The sequence below is a fragment of the Hyaena hyaena genome, unplaced genomic scaffold (genome assembly GCF_003009895.1).
Source record: "Hyaena hyaena isolate Hyena2069 unplaced genomic scaffold, ASM300989v1 scaffold_154, whole genome shotgun sequence".
NCBI lineage: Eukaryota > Metazoa > Chordata > Mammalia > Carnivora > Hyaenidae > Hyaena > Hyaena hyaena.
In genome coordinates this window covers 1,826,220-1,839,837 of record NW_024080786.1, presented here as the reverse complement: position 1 = coordinate 1,839,837, position 13,618 = coordinate 1,826,220, and the positions used below count along the sequence as shown (strand labels likewise).

Sequence of the window (13,618 nt, the reverse complement as noted above, 5' to 3'; positions counted from 1 at the left end):
ATTAACTATCCTGGCATTTTTTTAATGTTTATTTATTTTTGGGAGAAAGAGAGAGCATGATCAGAGAGAGAGGGAGACACAGAATCTGAAGCAGGCTTCAGGACCCGAGCTGTCAGCACAGAGCCTGATGTGGAGCTCAAATGTATGAATTGCTAGATCATGACCTGAGCTGAATTTGGAGGCTCAAGCGACTGAGCCACCCAAGTGCCCCTATCCTGGCATTTTTGATTTGCCACAATGATGGAGGGGCCTGCTGGCATGTGGAAGGATGGGTCAATATGCTGGACAGTCTACACAAGGGAGAACTGTCCCACACGTTCCTTGAGGAGTATCTGGCCACATGGACAGTTAGACATACATTGGAAGCAATACTGTGGTATTGTGCAGAGACCCCTCTGTTTTTTCACAATACTCATCAATGCTATTACATGTAAAATTGATCTGGAAATGAAGAAGCCAATGATTTGCCATACAAACCTCTTTGGAGAAACCTGTGTAAATGATCTGAACTGAACTAGATAAACCCAAATCAGAAACAGAGAGTTTATTCAAAAAACATTTAACTCCATTTCCTCTAGACACTGTGCTGGGTGCCCTAGAGGGTGCAAAGATGAATAAAATATGACTCTTGCTCTTAAAAAGTACATGCTCTCTTTGCAAAGGACAAAAAAAAAAACACCAGGTAGAAAGAAGTGAATGCCATAAATGAGATGTGCATGTGCATGAAAAAGAGTGCCGGGGAGAGGCAGAGGGAGAAGGAGAGTGAGGGAGGGAAGAAGGGAGGAAGGGAAAAAGGGAGGCAGTGAGGGAGCAAGGGAATGAAAGATAGAGAGAGGGAGGAGGAGAGGGAAGGAGATCTCAAAATCTCTTCAATATCTCAGAATTAATTCAATGCTCCGAGACTACCTGGATTTTTTTTTTTTTTTTTTACAAATAGTTTATTGTCAAGTTGGTTTTTGTATAACACCCAGTGCTCATCCCCACACGTGCCCTCCTCCATGCCCATCTCCCCCCCCCCCCATCAGTCCTCAGTTTGTTCTCATCATTCAAGAGTCTCTCATGGTTTGCCTCTCTCCCTCTCCCCCATTATTCCCCCCTTCTTCACCCCCACGGTCCTCCGTTAAGTTCCTCCTAATCCTCCTATACGTGCAAACATATGGTATTTGTCCTTCTCTGCCTGACTTATTTCGCTCAGCATAACACCCTCAAGGTCCATCCATGTTGCTACACATGGCCAGATTTCATTGTTTCTCATTGCCATGGAGTATTCCATGGTATAGATAAACCACATCTTCTTGATCCATTCGTCTGTTGATAGACACTTAGGCTCTTTCCATGTTTTGGCTATTGTGGAGAGTGCTGCTATGAACACTGGGGTCCATGTGCTCCTATGCATCAGCACTCCTGTATCCTTTGGGTAAATTCCTAGCAGTGCTATTGCTGGGTCACAGGGGAGTTCTACTGTTAATTTTTTGAGGCACCTCCACACTGTTTTCCAGAGGGGCTGCACCTGTTTACATTCCCACCAACAGTGTAGGAGGGTGCCCGTTTCTCCACATCCTTGCCAGCATCTAGAGTTCTCTGATTTGCTCATTTTAGCCACTCTGACTGGTGTGAGGTGGTATCTCAGTGTCGTTTTGATTTGTATTTCCCTGATGAGTAGGGATGCTGAGTATCATTTCATGTGTTTGTTGGCCATCTGGATGTCCTCTTTGGAGAAGTGTCTGTTCATATCTTCTGCCCATTTCTTCACTGGGTTGTTTGTTTTTCGGGTGTGGAGTTTGGTGAGTTCCTTATAGATTTTGGGAGAATATCTGGATTTTGAAATCTTCATTCAAGGACTGGCATATAGACTTACCTGCCGAATGGTGGTGGTACTTATCTGTCTGCCAACCCATGTATTCATTTCAATCAACAAACAAGCAAACATATATTAAGCACCTGTGGGCCAACTCTGGGAACACAAACAAGAGGAAGGCCAATCTCTATCCTTTAAGTGGGAACAGATGGGTAAACCAGTAGGTGCACTAAGGATTGTAAGCCACACAAAGATAAGAAGAGATGAGAAGGAAGAAACAGAGCACACAGGCACAAAGGAGGGAGAAAAAGTCGATCTACTTGGGACAGTCAAAAAAGGCTTCATGGAAGAAGTAATCCTCTCAAGTAGGGTAGGCAGAAGATGTAGGGAAGCTAGTCTAGGCTCTTTGGGTTCTTCCAAGTATGGTAGTCATGGCCCTGCTGATTCCAAGTGACCAAGACCCAACCTGACCCAGCTAAGGAGAAAATGGGAAGGTACTAGCTCAAGGACTTACAGGGCAGGAGTGTGGCTGGAGGTGCTTGGGACCAGGGGCTCAGGCTAGTCACACGTTCATGTCTTCCTCTCTCTGAAGACTGGCTTCTTTCTCTCCTACTACAGTCCAGAACAGAGGCATGGCTACTGCAGTTATAGGCCCACATCTCCCAGCTTCTCTTCAAGAGAAAAAAGGTCTCTACCGCCCAGGTTTAGTTGTTGAAACCCTAGGGGAGTTTGATGGGTTTCTTTAGTCACCCACTGGGGACATGTCACTGTGGCCAGGGCAGTGACCTCCATGATTATCCCCATTTGGCCACGGGCCTACCTTCTGACTAAGTACTATTTTCAGGCAAGTGGGATCATGTAAAAGTATGAATTCCCCATTTGATCCATACAGGGTAGAGAAAACAGCTCCCCAAAGAAAGGGGGGCTACTGCCAGAAGGCAGAAGGAACACAAAATAAGAAATACCCACCATGCCAGGACTCCCTTAATCCATTTCTAATTTACAACTGCTGACAGAATCTCTTGTTCTAGGGTTCATATTACAGCAGCAAAGCTGAAACTACAAACATAGCTGCATGAGCAGACTTCTAACTGGATTTAGGTGGTACAGTCCCTTCAGGGCTGGCTGAGTCACAGCCAGCTACACCAGCACTGGGGTCTGGCAAAGAGCGAGCCTGTGGAGAAGGAATGCTAAGCTTCTGCCAAGGGTAAACACCTAGAATGTTCATATCTTCAAGGCCACAGTCGAGGCCACAGTCAGGGCCACTGACTGTAGCTGCCCCTGAGGAGGATGGGCTAGAAGGTTGCAAGGCTGCAGGGCGTGCTGGTGTTCACAGACCAGTAAGAATCTTGTGGGGCTGGAGGTGAAGGTTGTGGCTGTGAGAGGGAGTGCCAGAGAAGATAGGAATTGGAATGGACAGCATAGTTGCAGATAACTCCCCCATCTCCTTGTACTCAGGTGGAGGGAGGCTTTCTCCACATCCCTTCTGGCACCATCCCTCGCAATCCCTCATTAGCCCTTCCCCACTTGATGGTTTCTCCTGCTCACGCCTAACCACCCTTCCCCCTACATATTTTCCTTATTTCCCTTGCTTATTCTCTGTGTTCCCCACTAGACTGTAAACTCCACGGGGACAGGAATTTTTGCCTGTTGTTCACATCTGAGATCCCTAAAACAATGCCTGTCACATGGTAGGTACTAATGATATTTGAGAATTATCTGTTAAGGCACTAAATTCCCAAGAATTCAAAAGGGAGACTGGCACCTATTGAGGAGAGAACTGTCTCCCCACCCCTTACCTTCCATGGGTAGGAAGCTACCTAGCATAACATTCCTGGGCTCACCTCTCAATTCCTTCCTCCCCAGGGAAGGTGAAGTGATGTTCTTGTGGATGCATTTGAGACAAAGGACAAAGCCTCAGTCATCCTGCGGAAAGGCCTGCCTGCAGGAAGCACACCTTCTCCTCTGTGCCCACCTGCGTGCGTGTGTTCTGTGGGGCTCACAGAGGCCCAGCACCACTGTGGCCGAGAACAGAGGTGTTTCCATCTATTTTCTGCAGATATAGGTCCTATTCCTGGAATCAGCTTTCTCGGTAACAAAGGTGATGTTTTGATCCCATACTTGCCTAATGTGTCTGTCTTATTTCTCTATTGGTTCAAAACTATTTATTGGTCCTTGTCGAGATCTAGCATCACCTAAAAACAGCACAACTGGGGGGGGGGGGTTCCTGGCTGGCTTGGTCAGCAGAGCATGTGAACCTTGATCTCAGGATCTCTTAAGTCTAAGTGCCGCACTGGGCATAGAGACTACACTAAAAAAATTTTTTATCTTAAAAAAATAAAATAAAATAAATTTAAAAATAAAAATGGCATAATCACTTAAAATGATCTTGTTACAAAGCAGCATATGGCAGCACCTAAAGTATGCCCTGTCGCAGGTCAGATTCCCTGGAAACAGACCCTAAGCCTCTGAGATCTGCATGAAAGAGGTTTTGGGGGGATAGTTCTCAGAAGCAGCCACCTGTGAGGGAAAGGAAAGGGACTGGCAGGCGGAGGGACCGAACTGTGATGTGGTGGCAGGTGGCCAAGGCTGCTGAACCTATTGCCCTCCGCCTTTCTTTGGCCAGTGGGTGTGGGCAGGTAGCTTCAGGCCCGGGACATCACCCTGGCCCAGGGCAATTCCCTGGGAAAGACTGGTGGGGAGGGGGAGTTGAAAGAAGAACCTTCAAGGTCCTTGCAGGGAAACCTGTGTAAGCACCAGGGAGTCAATCCACCTACCATTCCCCTGTAGCAAATTAGCTATCATGCAGAGTAGGAAGCGAGGTTGGTAGGGGAATGTTGTGGGTTGGGCCTGGAAAGACAAGTAAGTGACAGAGAAGAAAATGTCCAAGGGACATCACATGCACTCAAATTCAAATGGGTCAAGGGGAATGCTTGTTGGAGAGACCGGGGCTTAAGGAGAAAGGGGTAGTCTGGAGTACCTTCTGTGAGGCGTCATTGGAAGAGAAAGAGTAGACGCTTTGTTTGTGGAGATGAGCAGCAGGGAATCATACTCCCACTTGCAATGCTCTCCGGGCTAGGATGCACACAGTGAACAGTGGGGTCTGTTTTTCTAAACTTCTGGAAAAGTAAATGCAATCTGTAGGTTTGTGAGTGACCCCAAGAGGTGATTCTGGGCTTGCATAACACCCTGGGTGTGCCTCTATTGCTGTATTTACATTCTGAGCTGATAAAAGATTTTAAAGGGACACATCTGATCTCCTCCTGCATTTCTTTTTTTTTTTTTCAATGTTTATTTAGTTGAGAGAGAGAGAGAGAGACAGAGCATGCACATACACACACACACACACACACACACACACACGTGCGCGCGTGCACAAGTGGGGAAGGGTCAGAGAGAGAGGGAGACACAGAATCTAAAGCAAGCTCCAGGCTCGGAGCTGTTAGCGCAGAGACAATGTGGGGCTTGAACCCATGAACTGTGAGATCATGACCTGAACCAAAGTCAGAAGCTTAATTGACTGAGCCACCCAGGTGCCCCTCCCGTCCTGTGTTTAAGCATTGGAACCCCTTGGCAGGAATGGTAGAAAAATGTCTCTGCTTACTTGCTCAACAGGGACAATGTAACAGGTCTCGCCTTGCCCAAACTCATCTAGCTCTACATAACCCTATCTCTGTCATGCACACCAGCATAGACTCAGAACTCAAAAAGAAATCACAGCAGATCTAAGAAAAGTCAAACTGGGGAAAACACAAAATTTAATGAAAATTCACAATCTTGCCCAGGGACTATCTTCCATCTGGTGATAGGGAGCTATTACATTAATTATGATAAGCTCTACATTGGAATGGCCAAGGTCATTCTGTGAGAAGTTACAGGGTTTCTATGCTTATCAGTAGATGGTCAGAGCATGGACTTGTGCCGGCAGGACATACAGGAATGAGACTCAGTGACACTGCAGCATATCTGTGGTTAAGCCTGGTCACTGTGATACATCACTAAAGTTGTCCTGTACACGTATTTTATATGTGGATAATTTTGGGTGAAAAAGAAAAGCTCCATTCAAACATGGATGGAATGTCTATGCTCAAGTGTAATAAAAGGGAAATTATTAACCAAGAAATGAACATTATTAACACAAGGCAATTAGATGTATTAACTGAAGAAAAAGTTCGAGTACCACAAGTAGTTCAACTTAAAATAACTCTTGAAATCCACATGGCAATTTCAATTTAAAATGGACATCCTGAGATTTTTCTGCTCCACTAATCTAATTTAAATTTTTAAAACACTAGTAAAAATCTCCACGGAAATATGAAATAGGATAAAAAATTATAACAGAGTTAAATTTAGCTCTTTAAAAAATCAGTATATAATTATTAGTCTATGACATTTAGAGTTTAAAATCTGACAATTCTTTACTGCACTTCTATAATTTGATGTCTAGTCAATTTACGGTGTGTACAGAATGTATAATTCCACAATAGTACATTTAAGTTTAAAGTAAGTAGCCAATCTACTCACTCATATTCTCTAGTAGAGTGTTTGGATGTTCACTGAATTTCCTTCTTTTTTAATTGTTTTAAATTTATTTATTTTGAGAGACAGAGAGCATGAGCAATGGAGTGGCAGAGACAGAAGGAGAGAATTCCAAGCAGACTCCATGCTGTCAGCACAGAGCCTGATGCGGGGCTCAAATGGTGAGATCATGACCTGAGTTCAAATCAAAAGCTGGATACTCAACCAACCTGAGCCACCCAGGCACCCCTAAATGTTCACTGTATTTCTAAGAAAAATAAAGAATAATTTATATTCCTAGATCTTAAGGATATTTCAGGGAAATAAACATTAAATTTTGTTTGACAGCTAAAAACTCTAGTTAAGTGATCTACCAAGGCTATTCAATAAAGTTTAGGTTAAAGTATATAAATGCAATGATACATTAGTGGTCCTGACTTTCATAGTCTTACTAAAAACAGTAAACTTTTCTTCAATAGTAGAGCTTGAAAATTAAATTCAAAATATCGCTTATTTGAAAGGGAACCACTTTTGCATGGCTGGTGGGAACGCAAACTGGTGCAGCCACTCTAGAAAACAGTATGGAGATTCCTCAAAAAATTAAAAATAGAACTATCTATGATCCAGCAATCACATTACTAGGTATTTATCCAAAGGATACAAAAATGCTGATTTAAAGGGACACATGCACCCCAATGTTTATAGCTGTGCTATCAGCAATAGCCAAGTTATGTAAACAGCCCAAGTGTTCTTCAACTAATGAAGGGTTAAACAAGATGTGGTAAATATATATACAATGGAATATTACTCAGTGATCAAAAAGAATGAAATAACATGCGTAGAACGTGGATAAAGTGTATTATGCTAAGCAAAATAAGTCAGAGAAAATCAAATACATATGATTTCACTTATGTGGAATTTAAGAAACAAAACAGATGGACACAGAGGAAGAGAAGGAAAAATAAAATAAGATAAAAACAGAGAGAGAGGCAAACCATAAGAGACCCTTAAATACACAGAATAAACTGAAGGTTGCTGGAGGGCTGTTGGGCGGGCGGGCGGATGGGCTAAATGGGTGATGGGCATTAAGGAGGGCACTTGTGGGGATGAGCACTGGGTGTTGTATGTAAGTGATAAGTCACTGGGTTCAACTCCTGAAACCAGTACTACACTGTATGTTAACTAACTTGAATTTAAATTAAAAAAAAAAAAACCCAAATATCACTCATTTGATTTTATAATTCTACTTCTTGTAATATTTAGAATATAATTCTAAAAATAAAAAAGCTCCATGCTCCAAGATTTGATGCATTATGTATAACTGAAAATTTTAAAATAACTAAAATGTCCAATGATATCTGGGGATGTAATCTCGAGCATATCAGCTATATGGAATTATATGTGGGCCTTTGTGCATGTCAGAATCACATGCCTGAGACATCCTCTGACCCAATGTGAAGATCATTGTACCTGGATCATTTCTTCAGGGATGCCTAAAAAATGTACAGTGTATCTTTTCTATTTTGAGATAGCAAAAAGTGACCTTTTGATCTCTAGAACCACTTCTCTCTCCTGAAATTTATTCCCATGTTAGTTCTGAAAGTATGATCAAATAAGTCTATGTATTTAAAAGAATGCCTGGAAATTTTGCCAAATGTCAATGCATTATAAAGTCAACTCTGTGTTTGGCCAGAGAAAAGGGCGTACAGCAAGCAGCAAGAAGCAGACAGTAAACCCCTGTTCTCACATTGTTTATGCCCTTGTTGAGCTGGCACACTAGGAAAAATTTTGAAAACATCATTTAAGCCTACTCTAAAATATAGTATAAATCAAGTGCATAAACCCTGAGGGGCTTTAGCATAAAGGGGCTAATCAAAATCAGGTGGTGCTAATCAAGGCCAGCACACCGGAGCTAGGAACGGGTCGGGACCCACACCGACCTCGCTGCCGTGTTTCTGCAAAGTTTGAAGGGGCATGAACAATGTACAGTCACTGATCTACTCGGTGGCGTATTTGCTCCCTTCGTAATCTGCTTCCTATATAAGCTGTTACCGAGGAAAACAAATGCAGACGCGACGAGTCTGTGAACAGATGGTGCTTCTGTAGGATGAAGAAAAAATGAGGGTGAGAGGGACAGCAAGTTTAGAAAAGATGGCTCTCTCGCCTGCACACACCCCCCCCCATTGTCTGCTGGTTTCCTCCTGCCCCTCCTCCTGCTGGCCCCAGCTCTCTTCAGTTCCTCCCACCTTTGTTAGGATGAAAGAGGTTACAGGTTAGAGGGACAGAAGATGATGCTTAATCCTAAATCCCCTTTGTGCATTTTAGTTGAGCCCTTGTCTCCCGAAGTAAAATAAAAAGGCTAAGGCAGCTGTAAAATGGCAGCGAGGCCATGGACAAAGCGCATGGGGCATATGGTGACCTTCCCTTTTCTGAGACCGGTTGAGCCTCCGCTGTCATGCTAGGGGGTTGTTCTTAAATATCATTTGGAGGCTATTGTTTGTCTGAGGCCCAGAAAAATGTGACCGTCTTGCTGAGCTGGAGGGAAAAAGAATCCAAAAGGGGTTTATGGAAATGCCTGGAAATGTTGCCAAAATGTCAGTGTACTAATTGTCTGCTGAATTACATCTAAGGCAGCTCCGTCTCGTGGGTTTGAAAGTGTATGTGTACTTTCTTGTTGTCCTTTGGTTCTTCTGCCTTGTTCTGGATCAAGAGTCTATAGTATTACAGCAAAGGCGGTGTGGTGTGTGTTACAACGAAGTGTTACACAACGAAGTGTGACAGCGACCACCCTAATCAGATTTTCCAGAGTTGTTCTTATTTCTATGTGTCTATTTAGTACTTTCCTACTTGTCAGATCATGTTTGTCCATGTTTTTAATTCCAAAAATAAATCACTATTGGTCCCATTTATTATGAAAACACGTACACAGGAGTCATGAATAAATACTGAAGGAAGGAAGGACAGAAGATAATGAATACATGAATGAATGAAAGTGCTATGCTAGGAGGTGTCCAGAAGCTTAGACTTTAGTTCTTTTTTTTTGAGTTTATTTCTTTATTTTGAGAGAGAGAGAGCGAAAGAGAGTGAGAGAGAGCACGCAAGTGTGAGCAGGGGAGGGACAGAGAGAGAAGGTGAGAGAGAGAATCCCAAGCAGGATCCAGACTGTCAGCACAGAGCCCAACGTTTGGCTCAAACCAATGAATCATGAGATCATGACCTGAGCCGAGATCAAGAGCTGGACCAACATGACCTAAGCTGAGATCAAGAGGTGGACACTAAACCAACTGAGCCAGGTGCCCTGCTTAGACTTCAGTTCTAATTTCACCACTATTTGTGTGGCACTTAACCAGGAAAAGTAACCTCCTAGGTCTTTGGCTTCTTCATCTCGAAAATGTCTAGACACACCTCATAGTTTCTGAGATCCATCCAGACCCCAAAAACCTATATTCCAATAAAATATGGCTTCATCCATCATTTTTAAGCCCTTTTTCTTCGTCCTGGTCTGATGACTTAATTGTGACTAATCAGATTTACTAGTCCTCAACCAAACATGGGCAATGACATTTAAATTCCTCTATCCAAAGGTAGGTGGTGAGCCCAGGACAGGTAGTCACTAAAAGAACAACCTATCATGGGGGGAATACACACAAAAACAAGATCATTTAGGCCTAGTGTGTTTCTTTAAGGAGAAAATGAATATAAGCTTTAGGGTAGAGGAGATATCAAAGTGTAGAGGCAAAAATTAAAGGAAACTTAGTCAAGAATTTTAATAGATGATTTAAGAATAATATACTAAGTGAATCAAAAGACATAAAAGTGAAATATGAGCAATCTGGGGCTTGTTTGGGACTTTTCCATAATGAAGACGAGACATCTGAACTTAACAGCCAAAGAAAGCATGCCTTGTACTGAGCTGCACACACTCAAAATGTGGTCCAAGTTATAAGAGAAGGTATGAGGGGTAGTTTTGAAAATCATTTTTATTCTGATATTTAATGTTACTACAAAGAATGTTGTAGTAGTTAAGTAAAAGCTGACAGAGGTATAAGAAATGCATTCCTTCAGAGCCCAGGGGCTCTAAGGGCTGCTCCAAGCTGGAGCAAGGTGAGAAATCCTACGCAAAAGAGCTAGCAACTTCTCCTTCAGCACCCCTACTCCCCAGCAGGCTGCAGGAGGGCTCCTGAGGAGAAGGAGGGGGAGGGGGACACGGAAAAGGGGGAAGAACTCTGTGTCTGTGCATGTCTGGGGGTTCACCTCCCAGGGAGACCCCACAATACTAGCATACCACAGAACACCAACACTGAGCAGTGTGTGCTATTTGCTACATTAGCAATAGAATTAACTTTTTAGTTAACCAATTGCATTTTTATTTGATGCTTTTTATTGATCAAACACGGACATAAAGGGAGTTGTTTTTAGAACTGATAATTTTTCAAAAGAAAGAGAATGAGGGGCTGAATACCAGTTCAAGGTGCTACCTGATCAGTGGGAGAGGGCAGAGGTAGAGGAGACACTGAAGCCACTTTAGAGACAGAAAGGAGTATAGGGAATCACGGTGGTGAGGACAGAAGGCCTTCCCATCGAGAGCACCAGGGACAATCCCACCACCACACAGCACGCCAACCTCATGCACAACCTCATCTAAATGCCCAGAGCACCGTGCATGAAATTGACCCCTAGAATGACCTCAACTTCCTTTGAATTTGCTCCAAGAAAATGAAATTATGGTTATAGCAGATGAAGACAATTTCCTGATAGTGATTCAGAATCCAACTGAGGCCACTCTCTTGGCTTCCTGCATCATTCCTTAATTTAATAGCACCCAATAATTATAATATTAATCATGTCAACCAACTCACAGGTGGAAATCACCTTTAGAGCCTACTTGGATCAAACCAGTGACCAAAGTCATCAGAGTCATCCTGCTGCTGGCCAATCACCCTGAGTTTTGGGGAGGGCCTTCTTTCCTCACCTCCAGATTTTGGAGCAAGAGCTCTGAGCAACCCACACCCTGCTTCCTTCTGACCTTCAGTTCAATTTGTCACCCTTGAAAAGGCTGTTTTTCTTTAACTAAAAACAACTGAAATGCTAAAGGGAGAGAGAGACAGAAAGAGAGAGAAAGAGAATGAGAAAGAAAGAAAAGAGAAGGAAGGAAAATGGGGAGGAAGGAGGAGGTGAGGGAGGAAAGGAAGAAAATGTACGGCAACCCTTCCATACCCCAAGTCAAAGATCTTGGTGTTGTCCAAGTCCAGGCTCAGAGTATGGTTTCTTGCTAAAATCCTAGCCTGTGGTCCTGGCCAGGAATGTACACTGCTGGTCCTCAAGATACAATGCTGAACTTGTCTCCAGTATCTACTGAAGTTCCCAGGGCAGTCTCCAGAGACAAAAACCAAAACAACTTAAGTTTCTGCATGGCCCTGAATCAAGGAGAAGAAACTGGCAGCTGCTCTCCACTCCCTACTGCCTGCCAAGTGTGAGCCTCTTCCTTGCTTAGGAACATTCATTAAGAGTGAAAATCTTGGGGCGCCTGGGTGGCTTGGTCGGTTGAGTGTCCGGCTTTGGCTCAGGTCATGATCTCACGGTTCATGGGTTCAAGACCCGCATTGGGCTCTGTGCTGGCAGCTCAGAGCCTGGAGCCTGTCTTTAGATTCTGTGTCTCCCTTTCTCTCTGACCCTCCCTTGCTCATGCTCTCTCTCTCTCCCAAAAAAAAAAAAAAAAAGAGAAAATCTTTTTCAAAATGTAGTCTATCCACATTAGACTTTGCACAATTTTACTAGCTTTGCCATCAATCAAAGTATCTGTTCTGTCTAAAATAATAGTAACAATAACATCTATCATATATTGAGCACTTATCATGTGCTAGGTCATGTTCCAAGTACTTTTCATATATTAATTTACTTAAACACAGGAACCCCACTGGGAAGTTACCAAATATTAGTCCCATCTTTCAGATGAAGAAATTGAGGCAGATGAGGTAAAGAGGTTTACTGAGGTCATGTGACCAGGATCAACTACAGGCATTCTGGCTGCAGTGTCTGTTTTCTTAATCCTGTGTGATATTAAAAGCTTTTTGTGGGAATTAAGCCTCCTTATTTTCACTTAACTTCTTCCTTGTTAAACCAGATGTAATGCTTTGGCTTTCATTTCTTCAATGGAATCTGGAATCAGAATCAGGTAAAAAGTATATGTATAATATAGATCTACATATATACATATATATTTATATATACATTGTAACAGAGTAGTTCAAAGAAATTCAAGTTTGAGAAAGCTTTGGAAGCATATTTGTTCATTTTAGATGATTTTCAGCAAATATGCCAGTGCTTTTAATCTCTACTCACATATGTTTAAAATAAAAAGCTTTTATTAGAGCAAGTCATTGAACTAAGATGCAATTTTAAGAAGAAGAGAGAAAGAAGAAAGAAGAAAATGAGTCCTAAAAATGACCCAGAGCCACTGTCTTCCAAGAAAATGATAAATAGGACCACAGATATAAACAGTTTTAAAAATCTAAAAAATGTGTTTGGGTTGAGTCTGGATATTTTTTACATGTACCTCTAATCAACAAGGATGCCGCTGTTAACATTTTGGAGCATTTCCTCCAAAAAGCATTAATATTTCTAACCACAACCAATGCTTACATCATTTAACTCTTGAGGGGGGGATGGTTTGGAGGATTTTTGTGCCTTAGAAAGAGCACCTATAGCCTTGAGGAAGGTAATGGTATTAATGTGTTAAAAGAAAGTACTCATGGCACCAAAAAAACCCACAAAAAGTTCCATGAAAAGGTTAGTTCTGCTTCAAATGTAAGTCCATGTTTAATACTGTTGAGTGTTTACTACTTCTCATCCACCAAATAGAGTCTTGCAGCATCAGAACAACTTGCCAGATGAATAGCTAGATTCTAGGTATTAAAACAAAGATCCAGGGCTGGCTCAGTTGCTGGAGCATAAAAATCTTAATTGCAGGGTCTTGAGTTCAAGCCCCATACTGGGCCTGGAGCCTCCCAAAAAACAACAGCAATGACAAAGATCCAATCAAATAGGAGTTTGAGATTATGAAAATGAATAAAAGAAATTAATGATTGGCAAACTTTAACCCAATTTTTTACCCTGTGGTCAAAGATATAGTTTCACTGGATCATTTCCTTCCTTGAGTTCCTCGAATGGATTTGGTACAGTACAACCACTACTAGAACACAGCTCAATGAACTTCTTTAAAATATTAAGATGCTTGCTGAATTGGGGGTGGGGGTGGGGAAGAGGCCAGCACAGTCCAGAATCTCCCTATGGAATGTCTAA

General features: G+C 42.5%; 1 pseudogene; it reads left to right on the top strand.

The window, feature by feature from the left end:
- The first annotated feature begins 9,873 nt into the window (after positions 1-9,873).
- On the top strand, positions 9,874-11,127 carry LOC120236426 (annotated as a pseudogene).
- Positions 11,128-13,618: the final 2,491 nt, after the last annotated feature.